Here is a 12013-nt window from a genome sequence, read left to right as displayed (position 1 = left end):
CTGGAGATGTTTAGCTGGGAGAGGAGGCGGCTGAGAGGTGATATGATCACCTTCTTCAAGTATTTGAAGGGTTGTCATCTAGAGGATGGTGTGGAATTGTTTTCTGTGGCCCCACAAGGTAGGATCAGAACCAATGGGTTGAAATTAAATCAAAAGAGTTCCCGGCTCAACATGAGGAAGAACTTCCTGACCATTAGAGCGGTTCCTCAGTGGAACAGCCTTTCTCCGGAGGTGGTGGGCTCTCCTTCCTTGGAGGTTTTTAAACAGAGGCTAGATGGCCATCTGACAGCAATGAAAATCCTGTGAATTTAGGGGGAGGTATTTGTGAGTTTTCTGCATTTTGTAGGGGGTTGGACTAGATGACCCTGGAGGTCCCTTCCAATTCTATGATTCTATATGGTGGAGTTGTTATAGGGCTCCAGCTGCGTGTGTGGGATCCCCTGGTCTGGAGGGCCCCAACCTGCTGGAAGGGAGTAGGCTGCTGGGGGATCCCTGACCCCAAAGAGCCCCATAGCAGCGCGCTGTCCCTGGAGTGATGACGTCACCCAGATGTGCCGGGAATGTTGTGCCAGGGACGCTCTAGGACTTGCGGTCCCTCCACCACTGCCCCGAGAATGTTCTAGGACTTACCATGAATCCTAGAACGTCCCCAGTGTGACACTCTAGGAATTGTGGCAAAACTCTATGGTATCTGGATCTGGCAGCTCCACCCCTGGTGCCTTAGTGTTGCACCAGGATCTGGAAGATCAACATTCAAAATCCTTATTCACCCATGGAACTCATTGAGTGATCCTGGCTAGTTCCTGGTACCATAGAGTTTTATTGCGAGACCTAGAGTGTCTCTGGAGTGATGTCCCTGGCATGATGACATCACTTCCAGATCTCTTTAGCAGAACGGTCCCCCGCCGCAGCGGTGGAGGGACTTAGCAACCCTAAATTGTTAGGCTGATTGGAAGCCAGCCTTCAGGTGAGACCTGGGGACCTCCTGTAACCACAGCTCATCTTCAGACTACAGAGATCAGTTCCCCTGGAGAAAATGGACGCTTTGGAGGGTAGTGGACTCTGTGGCATTGTACACCACTGAGGTCCTTGTGCTCCCCAGGCTCCATTGACAAATCTTGAGGAGTTCCCGAACCTGGATCTGGCAACTCCACCCCTGGCCTCCAGCAGGGGGGCCTGGCAACCTTAGTGTTGCACCAGGATCTGGAAGGCCAAAATTCAAATCCTTATTCACCCATGGATCACCCATCAGTGATCCTGGCTAGTTCCCACTTACCAACAGCACAAGGCTTTTGTGAAGTAATGGAGGAGTAAGCTAATATACAACACCTCAAGCACCTTGGATGAAGGGCAGGAGAAAAATGTATCAGATATTGCTGGCAGCCTCACACCAGAGCCAGGGTCATTGATTCGAAAATAAATGAATGAAAACTTGTGTCTTTGATTACTTAAACATTCAAATAAATAAATACACAGACTTTTAAAAAAAGTTTCAATCAGCAAGAAAACTTGGAAAGCACTTTCAAGGCATCTACTGATGAAGCGATGGTCAGGAGGGCACGGGGAGGGCACCCCATTGGTGCTGGGCAGCATTCAACTGAACTCTTGCTGCTGTACAATTCAGTGCAGGAACGGAATCCTTTTTTTTTTTAAAAAAAGAATTTTTACCATTTTTAAAACACAGGCGCCAGCATGGCATCTGGGGGTGTTTTTTTTAAAAGGAAGAAGAAGAAGAAGAAGAAGAAGAAGAAGAAGAAGAAGAAGAAGAAGAAGAAGAAGAAGAAGAAGAAAAGAAAAAGAAAAAGAAGATGAAGAAAGCATGTATTAGATTACCCATTGGAGAGTTCTATTCTAACACTGTCTCCAATTTGCATACAGCAAATCTTCCATCGTTCCTTTCATTCCCCAAGCTGCCTTTTCTTGACCTGCTTTCAGAGACAGCAGCTGACTAAACAGCAAGAGGACTCAATCATTTTCTCCTCGCTTCAGGGCTTTAAGATAATGAAAGCCCAGAAGATTGGGGAAGTCCAGCACTCTCAATTTCTTCTCAATGCTGCACTCTAGGGATGCTTTCACATGCAGTCGGCGGAACTAGAAAGTTACCCCTGATGTCTATTGTGTAGGAACAGACCAATAAAAGTTGGAAGGAAACACTCCCCCCCCCCCCATTATTTGAGCAATTTCCAAAATGCTACAGGAAGTTCACTTTCAGAAGAAGAACCACTTTTCTTTGATTCGATTCCCGGCAACTGGCCCGAGACGGGGGCTCTCAACGACCTCATCAAAAGCAACTCGCTTTACAGACACCTTGGAGATGGAACATGTTTCCAATATACCATCCCTGTCACTGGAGTTGTTCTTCCGACAGGCGCCGTGACAGGTTTGGCCTAAAAGACAATCCTACTCTATAATGTCATCTTGTCCCTTTCCAAGCAACAAGGCTGGATTCTAGTTCCGGGGTGTCAAACTCACTCATGAGGAGGGCCAGATGTGACATAAGAGTAACTTGGTTGGGTTATGTGTACCATAAATTATCAAAATGTAAAGACAGTAGTACTCGATGTATTAATGCTAATTAAATTGGTATCAGCATCAATTAGTATTTTTAATACAGGCCGAGTGCACAGGAAACTGCCTTATACTGAATCAGGCCCTTGGTCCATAGGGTTGCCAGGTCCAACTCAGGAAATATCTGGGACAGCTTCCCATTCCCTAAAAACAAACAAATAAAAATGCTGCAGTGCAGTTGCCCTGAAAAAAGACCATTTCCTTCTCTTTTTTGCATTCAGATGGTTCCACAGCAGCTGCACATCCACTGAAATGAAAGTGAACACACACACACTCACAAAGCAGCCAAAATAAACAGTTCACACGCCCAGACTTTTGTGATCTCCCTGAGGCGATGGTATAGATAGTGTTACTCACTGGAGTTACTGAATGTAACAATCTGCTGTATTTTAACCAACTTATGGAGAGAGAGGTCTAGGGAGTGGAATTTTCCTCTATCCTATACTCAGGTTCTAGTTAACTCTTTACTATCCCTTTTACTACAAAAACAACTTCTGAAAGGAATGCAAAAGGAACAGAGGGACTGGGTTCTCTTGCTTTGTCTCTCTCTTACACACATGTAGCTCTTCCTGCTCCCCCACCCCCAGCTTCAGTCTTGCTGAGATTTAAAGGCACCCCCCCCCCCTTCCAAAACTTCTGAACCTGCCTGAGATCTAAAGGCATATGGTGGCTGTTGGGGCTGGGCTTCCTCCTGCCGGCCAGCTGGTTGGCAGCAGGGGGGAGCCTGCAAAACTGGGGGAGCCTCCTCCTGGACCTGGGGGTTGGCAAGCCTAATCAAAGTCAGTATTGACTACTCATACTGATAGTGGCTTTCAATGGCCTCAGGCAGAGGTCTTTCACATTCCCCTACCACCTGATCCTTTTAGCTGGAGATGTTGGGGATTGAACAGGGTTGCCAGCTCCCCCTTGTCTCTTCTGTCACATCTATTAGCAAGAGAGCCAGTCTGGTGTAGCGGTTAAGTGCGCAGACTCTTATCTGGGAGAACCGGGTTTGATTCTCCACTCCTCCACTTGCATCTGCTATGGCCTTGGGTCAGCCGTAGCTCTCTTCTCTGGGAGAAGCGGGTTGGATTCCCCACTCCTCCACTTGCAGCTGCTGGAATGGCCTTGGGTCAGCCATAGCTCTCTTTTCTGGGAGAACCGGGTTTGATTCCCCACTCCTCCACTTGCACCTGCTGGCATGGCCTTGGGTCAGCCATAGCTCTGGCAGAGGTTGTCCTTGAAAGGGCAGCTGCTGTAAGAGCTCTCTCAGTCCCACCCACCTCACAGGGTGTCTGTTGTGGGGGGGGGTGTGGTGGTGGGAAGGTAAAGAAGATTGTGAGCCACTTTGAGACTCTGAGATTCAGAGTATAGAGTGGGATATAAATCCAATATCATCATCATCATCATCATCTCTTAAGAGGTAGCCCAATTGCTTCTGGAATGTGATGGCTAATTTCCTCCCTCCCTCCCCCTGCTTCTCTCTCTCTCTTTTTTAGAAATTAAATTGTATTGGTTTTAAAGAAGACATTAAAGCAATATATAGACACAAGGACAAAGAAGAAACTGCTCGTCTCTGAGCTCAGAGACAGAAACTTGTAAAGCCTGCTTGCCACCTCTCCAGGAGGCAAGGCAGCTCTCCGCAGTGAACAGCTGGAGCCTGTTTGATAGATTAATTCCAGCGTATTTGAATAGTATGTTTCAATGCCACTGATGGGATTTCATGGGTGTGTATTATTCTACACCCCGATGGGAGTCTTAGTTTCTCTCCACGTAGACCCATAATTGCTTTGCACTGCTCTGCATCCAATTGTTTGAATAATGAGTGAACAAACCATTTAATTATTTATAAAATCACACTTTTAAAATATTTTACTTTGTCTAGGAGTTGCCAGACCAAGGCTGGTGACCAGTGGCAGGAGGGTGGGTCATGGGGCAATGTCAACGATATACGTATTTCTTCTGGGTGCTTCTACCACTTTGCCAAGCCAAGTGGCAAAGGACAGTTCGAGGAATCACTGGAAACCCTGTGGTATTACCATCGTTTCCAGCAAATCCTAGAGCAACCCTTTATCACTTCCAAGTTGCACCTAAAAGCAATGTGGCAACATTAGAGAAATCCATGATTTTCTTTTTCTCTCCCACCACTGCTCTGAAGTTAGCAGGCAATGAAACTTGCCAGTAGGAGGCAAACCTAGTCTACGTTCTAGTGCAGGGGTGGCCAAACTGTGGCTCAGGACTGTGGCTCTTTCACACATGTTGTGTAGCTCTCAAAGCCCCTACCACTCTGTTGGCCATCTTGGAGAAGGCATTTGTCTCTTTAAATCACTTCTCCAAGCCAAGCCAGCAGACTGCTTGGACAATGCATTTAAAATTAAAGTTGCTTTCTTTCCACCTCTCTTTCCCTCCTCTCTCTCCATCTTCCTTCCTTCCTGACTCCCTGATATTCATATTTTGCAGCTCTCAAACATCTGACATTTGTTCTATATGGCCCTTACATTAAGCAAGCTTGGCCATCCCTGTTCTAGTCTAAGCCCACGCTCTCATCATACTGTGTGCAATTCTCGTCACTGCACCTCAAAAAGGATATTATAGCATTGGAAAAAGTCCAGAAAAGGGCAACTAGAATGATTAAAGGGTTGGAACACTTTCCCTATGAAGAAAGGTCAAAACGCTTGGGGCTCTTTAGCTTGGAGAAACGTCGACTGCGGGGTGACATGATAGAGGTTTACAAGATTATGCATGGGATGGAGAAAGCAGAGAAAGAAGTCCTTTTCTCCCTTTCTCACAATACAAGAACTCGTGGGCATTCGATGAAATTGCTGAGCAGTCAAGTTAAAATGGATAAAAGGAAGTCCTTCTTCACCCAAAGAGTGATTAACATGTGGAATTCACTGCCACAGGAGGTGGTGGCGGCTACAAGCAGAGACAGCTTCAAGAGAGGGTTAGATAAAAATATGGAGCAGAGGTCCATCAGTGGCCACAGTGTGTGTGTGTGTGTGTGTATATATATATATATATATGGTAATTTTTTTGGCCACTGTATGACACAGAGTGTTGGATTGGATGGGCCATTGGCCTGATCCAACATGGCTTCTCTTATGTTCATTATTGCACCTGCATGTTTTCATACACCCTTTGGGAGTCACAGTTCCCGCCTTGCATCATTTAGTTAACTGATCAGACTGTCTATGACCTTGGGGGGAAACTGATTTCATCTAGAGATACAAAAATAGCCACAAGGACTGCAACTCTACCATCAGAACTCAGCTCAGCTGCAAAGTCCCGTGGTATCTGCTTGAGCTGGATGGCAACAGGATGATCCAAGGATTGACTCACAATGCCACTGATGGGATTTCATGGGTGTGTATTATTCTACACCCCGATGGGAGTCCTAGTTTCTCTCCATGTAGACCCATAATTGCTTTGCACTGCTCTGCATCCAATTGTTTGAATAATGAGTGAACTATTGAAAATGAATCACCTGCCAAACATTCATGCTGCAAAGTTCATGGCACCTCCATTGCACAATCTCTTTCTGACTATTAACAGTTTGGAAACTCTAAAAAAAGAGAAAAAAATCTCTTTCTGACTATTTAGACATACTGCTGCTTTGGTACTAAATTTCTGTCTAGTACAGGGATGGCCAAGCTGTGGCTTGGAAGCCAAATGTGGCCCTTTCACACATATTGGCCGTTTTCCCACTAGCGTTTGCTCCGGCGTAGCGCCCCATTTACCTCCGGATCTTCTCTTGGATTTCGCACATGTTGCTCCGGCGCTGCGCTTTGCTCCGGCGCTTCAGGGATTTTACGCCGGAGTATGTTTTTCAGCAAGTTGCCGGAGTTTCCGAAAACCTCCGGATCCACTCCGGATCCACTCAGCGGAGTTTCCTGTGCGAAATCCATCCACGCCGGATCGACTGCTTTGGGGGCGTCACCCTCTCCCTTTCCGTCCTCCCACCCCATCCACCCGCTTGGCCAATCATCAGCATTTCGCGGCGCTTCCCCAAAGTGCCGGCACGGCCATTTTTTTTTTTAAACTTCACAGTTTTGCGTAATAGCGATATTTCGAAATTAACAAATAGAAAAAAAAAAACCCTCCTGGAATAGCCTCAATTGGCACTTCAATTGGTTTCGTTAGAATTTTTTTTTATTATTGACTTTAGTTGCGTTATTCCGCTGTTGCGTTATCTCGATAATGCGAAAACGACCATTGCTGGGGGGGGGGGGGAATGTAGTGCCGGTGCGGGCCACAGCGTCCATGTGTGTGTGTTTTAAGAAGGGAATGCCTCCCTCAGCTGTGCCACCAGGATTTCTGGACCTGCACAAAATCGCCATGTATAAAATGGGAAGTTGGAGTCCTGCATTCTTCTCCCTGGCTACATTCCGCTCGGTTAGAAAGTAGACGCGACCGAGCTCCTCACACGCGCCACAGAAGGGGAAGGAGAGAATGGAGCGGGGGGGGGAGCTCTGGCAGCAGGAATCAGTCAGGTCCCCGTTGCAAGCGCCAGCCGGGGAGGGGAAAGAGAGCGGAGGAAATTTGGGGGGGGGGGATCTAGTGCTTCAGAATTTGGGGGGGGGGAATCTAGTGCTAGGATTCTCCACTGTGAATGCTTCCGTTAATACATAAAGGGCTGTGGAGGATTCTACAGCTGCAGCCAATCCATAAGCAGCAGCAGCACACGTGATGCGGTTTGTCCAAGAAATGAAGGGGAGGCAGCAGCTCGATGTTACGTTAGTACGTTAGTACGTCATTACGCGACCAGACTTGCGCTTAAAAAAAAAATGATTGACAGGGCATCGGACTCAAGCCGATGCCAGTGGGAAAACGATTTGAGCCGGGGCTTCAGGGAAGGCGACGCCGCAAAGAGTCACTAGTGGGAAAACGAGAAAAATGCTCTGGACATAATTGCGCCGCGGAAAAAGGGGAGCAAACGCTAAGTGCGAAAACGGCCATAGTGTGGCTCTTAAAGTCCCTACCACCCCATCAGCCAGCTTGGAGTAGGCATCTGTCTCTTTAAGTCACTTCTCCAAGGCAAGCCAGTCGGCAACTTGAAGAATGCATTTAAAGTAGCTTCCTTCCTTCCTTCCTTCCTTCCTTCCTTCCTTCCTTCCTTCCTTCCTTCCTTCCTTCCTTCCTTCCTTCCTTCCTTCCTTCCTTCCTTCCTGTTTTGTGGCTCTCAAACTTCTGCCATTCATGTCTTGTGGCTCTCAAACATGTGATGTTTATTCTGTGTGGCTCTTACATGATGCAAGTTTGGCCACCCCCGGTCTAGTATATCTGGCTGATAGAATGCTCTCTCTTCTTGTTTTTTTGGGAGGCGGGGGTGGGAGATATAGTAATTCCCAACAACATTTGCATTATTTACTGAATATTTAGGCTGCGGATGTTGGAAGTTATGCTGTTGAACAATTCCTGCAAAGCGCAGCTTGTGATATTTCAGTTTTTTTTAAAAAAGCGTCCATGTTCCTTAGGAGGTTGTCAAGTTATTCGTCAAAGTAAAGGTCTCTGAAATTCTTGAGACACATTTCAGCCTCGGGATATGACAGATGCAGACAGTTTAGGAGTCCACTGTGATGAGCTCAAAACTCATTGCCTATAAAACAAAGAGCACCTCTCTTCATCCAAAATGCATGAGGCCGAGCAAGCAGAGGCACTGAAGGGCTGAATCCAGACTGGCAGTTTAAGCCGGCACAGGGACGGTCACGGGACCCGGGCGGATCAAAAAAGTGCATCCAAATATGCACATGTAGGCATCCCAGTCGCGGCTCAAAAAGCTATCACTTCTGAATTTTTGCACTGCACAACATCTGCCTTAGCAGGCATCTGAATGCTGGAGCATACATGCAAGGTGCATTGGTGGTGTGAACTCACCAGGCTCCTCCAAGCCGCTTCCAGTTAGCCAACACCCTCAGTTTGCAAGATCTGAGAAAGGCTGTTTATAGGGCATTTGGGAGAGGACTTCCTTGGCATAATGGGGATTGGAACCCAGGTCTCCCAGATCCCAGCCATTAAGGAGCTAGAGAAGATTCTTAAGTGTAAGATGTGTCGCTGGAGACCAGGATCAAGTTAATTCATACCACAGTATTCCCCATTACTATGTATGGGCGTGAAAGTTGGCCAGTAAAGAAAGCTGACGGGAAGAAAGTTAATTCCTTTGAAATGTGGTGTTGGAGGAGAGTTTTATGGATACCAGGGACTGCTAAAAAGACAAATCAGTGGATTCCAGATCAAATCAAGCCTGAACTCTCCCTAGAACCTAAAATAACTCAGCTGAAACTCTTGTAGTTTGGTTACATCGTAAGAAGACAAGACTCACTGGAAAAGACAATAATGCTAGGGAAAGTCGAAGGCAAGAGGGAAAGAGAAAGACCCAACATGAGACGAGTTGACTCAGTAAAGGAAGCCACAGCTTTTAGTTGGCAAAACCTGAGCAAGGCTGTTAATGACAGGACATTTTTGAGGTCATTAATTCATAGGGTTGTAGGGTTGCCAATCCCCAGGCGGGGCAGGGGATCCCCTGGTTTAGAGGCCCTCCCCCCGCCTCAGGGTCATCAGAAAGCAGGGGAGGGGAGGGAAATATCTGCTGGGCACTCCATTATTCCCTATGGAGACCAATTCCCATAGGGTATAATGGAGAATTGATCTGTGGGACAATTGATCTCTGGGGCCCCCCTGGTTTTTTTGAGACAGAGGCACCAAATTTGCAGCATAGCATCCTCTCCCCAAAATACCCTCCAAGTTTCAAAAAGATTGAGCCAGGGGGTCCACTTCTATGAACCCCAATAGAAGATGCCCCTATCCTTCATTATTTCCAGTGGAGGGAAGGCATGCAAAAGGTGTGCAGGCCCTTTAAATGTGATGGCCAGAACTCTCTTTGGAGTTCAATGATGCTTGTCACACTCTTGCTCCTGGCTCCACCCCAAAGTCTCCTGGCTCCACCCCCAAAGTCCCCAGTATTTCTTGAATTGGACATGAGTTGGAAGTGACTCAATAGCACTTAGTTCATACACGCACTCCCAGATCGTCATCCAGCACTCTAGCCACTACACCATGGTGAAACTTATTCAAGGGCAACAACAAGCAGGGCTAGATTAAAATACGCTGAGTCCATTGGATGTGCTTCAATGCATCATGGGCAATGCAGCATACTCTGGTATTTGGGCAAAATGTCTTCTACCATATTTTGCCCAAATACCAGAGCGTCCCACATCATCAATGATGTAATGCCTTCACTTCTCGTGTGTGCCAGAAGTGACATCACGACTTTGCCAGCAATGGCGGCCTAGGCCTCTCCTCACTGCCAGTAAGTCCCCGCCCCTGCACCAGTTGTCAGGGGAACCTGTAAACCCTAAGTTAGCTTCTGCATAATCCAGCTCTGTAAATAAGTATTTCAGTATTTTTTCCTCTTGTCAAATATTGGTGGGTAAACAACTCCCCATAACTTCTACTGTGATTCACCTTCTTCATGACATCCCATCCGAAAAGATTAACGGGCTTTTTAAAAATGGAAGAGATGATTGCTTTGCATACCATAAATGTTTAATGTGCATCATTTTGTAGTTAAAGGAAAAAAGAAAAATAAGTTCCACCGTGGCCCTTTTTTGGAAAGAAGCAGAACACTGCCATAAATCATACACTTTGGAGCACACATTTATGAGACAAAATAATCAAAAAGGCATTTTATGTCAGGATACACATTATATATAAAATGGGGCATGTGTCTATGAATTTCTCTCACTTATCAACTTCCTCTGCTACATACAGCCAGCATCATTAGGTTTAGCCGGCTAATAGCTCTCCGAAATATCGGGCTCAGGCTTGAAATCACTTTTCCCAAGGCTATTTTCAAATCAATAAGCTTTATTCTCTAAATTGTGAGGCACCATACAAATAAAAAATAAAGAACCCCTTGCTTACAGATTTACAATTCTGAAATAAAAAAAATGTAGGAAGGAAAGGTAGGGAAACAAGAGGAAGGAAAACTAGGTAGAGATGGATAGGTCTTAAGAAGATGACGAGCTGGTATTTATACCCTGCTTGTCTCTACCCCGAGGAGTCTCAAAGCAGCTTACAATTGCCTTTCCCTTCTTCTCTCCACAATAGTCACTTTGTGAGCTAGGTGGGCAGCGCGTGCCCTAGACTGTCTAACAACCTAGGCAAGGCTAACTTCTGGTCCCCCCTCCCCCCCGCACTGATAACATCATCGAGTCACATGGGGGCACCCAATTTTGCGCCCCCAGAAGGCCAGCGTCCTAGGCAATCACCTACTTTGCTTAGTAGCAGGGCTGGCCTTGTAGGCGGGGCTGAGAGAGTTCTGAGAGAACTGTGACTGGCCCAGTCTTGAATGTAAAAACAGGGGAAGAGGGTTGGATAAAAGGGCAGCATGATGGGAAGGACCTAGAAGGGACACTGATGGGGAAAAGAGAGCACCATCTTAGGTTTAAGTAGAGGCAGTGATGGCATCAGGAATCGCCAGGGTTGGGCACTTGGCATGGATGCAGAAGCACCTGGGGTGCTGCATGCCCTAGGGCTGGCCCTGATTGCCTTGAGCGGGCATTATGCCAGGAAGGAGAGAACCTGACCTTCCAGTTACCAACCATTATTGTCGAGTCCATCAGCGAGAAGAAACATAGCATCCAAGCATCCTCTCATGCTAGACTCAGATCCTATTGAGAACTCCTTCCCCAACCACCTTTTAAATTACGTTTTGATATTTGCATTGGGTTGGATACGAGTTGCTTTGCTGAAAAGTATGGTAAACTACAGTAAATAGTAGATCTCTTGCCTTCCAAAAATGCAGTGGGTCTAGTTTAAAATCACAGGGCCATATATACTGACATAGGGGAAAATGCTATTTTCATTTCAGTCCAATATTTCTCAAGCTCACAATTAGTGTTGCCAGCCCCCCCCCGCACTAGTGGAGGTGGGGGTCCCTGCTGCCAGGCCACACCCCCTGATCAGCTGGCTGGCAGGAGACTTACAGGAGAAAGAGGAAGGCTCAGGTGACATTGCAAAGGAAATGACATTATCATGCTGGGTGAAGCTCTTGTATTTGGGCACAAACTCTATAGTAGAAGTCATTTTCCCCATAATTTTTGCCCAAATACCAGGGCATCGCTGCAACATCTCAGCATGATGACATCACTTCCTGTATGACATCACTAGGGCCTTCCTTTTTCTCCTGGTGAGTCTCCCCTCATCCCCCTGTTGGTTGCCAGGGATCTGGCAAGCTTATTAGTAATATAGATGACAAAACCCCCAGAGATGATTGTAATATATTCCATACCTTAGGTAATGTTAATTTGTACAAAGCCTCCTGTGGTATTTCTTTTTAACGCCATCATTTCTCCAAGTTAACAGAACTGTGAATGTAATCCAAAATGTCTTACTGAGACTTTGCATAAGCCCAACCAATTATGGTAGATATTTTTGCTGCTTAGCCATGTAATTAATTCTTCCACAT

At 46.4% G+C, this 12013-nt stretch overlaps 1 protein-coding gene across 1 annotated transcript in view; it reads right to left on the bottom strand.

The window, feature by feature from the left end:
• GALNT17 (polypeptide N-acetylgalactosaminyltransferase 17) overlaps window positions 1–12013 on the bottom strand; it is a 340476-nt gene that overhangs the window by 167222 nt on the left and 161241 nt on the right. The gene's annotated exons all lie outside the window — the stretch shown is intronic.

This window comes from Heteronotia binoei, chromosome 18, assembly GCF_032191835.1.
Source record: "Heteronotia binoei isolate CCM8104 ecotype False Entrance Well chromosome 18, APGP_CSIRO_Hbin_v1, whole genome shotgun sequence".
Taxonomy (NCBI): domain Eukaryota; kingdom Metazoa; phylum Chordata; class Lepidosauria; order Squamata; family Gekkonidae; genus Heteronotia; species Heteronotia binoei.
This window is presented reverse-complemented; position numbering and strand designations above follow the sequence as displayed.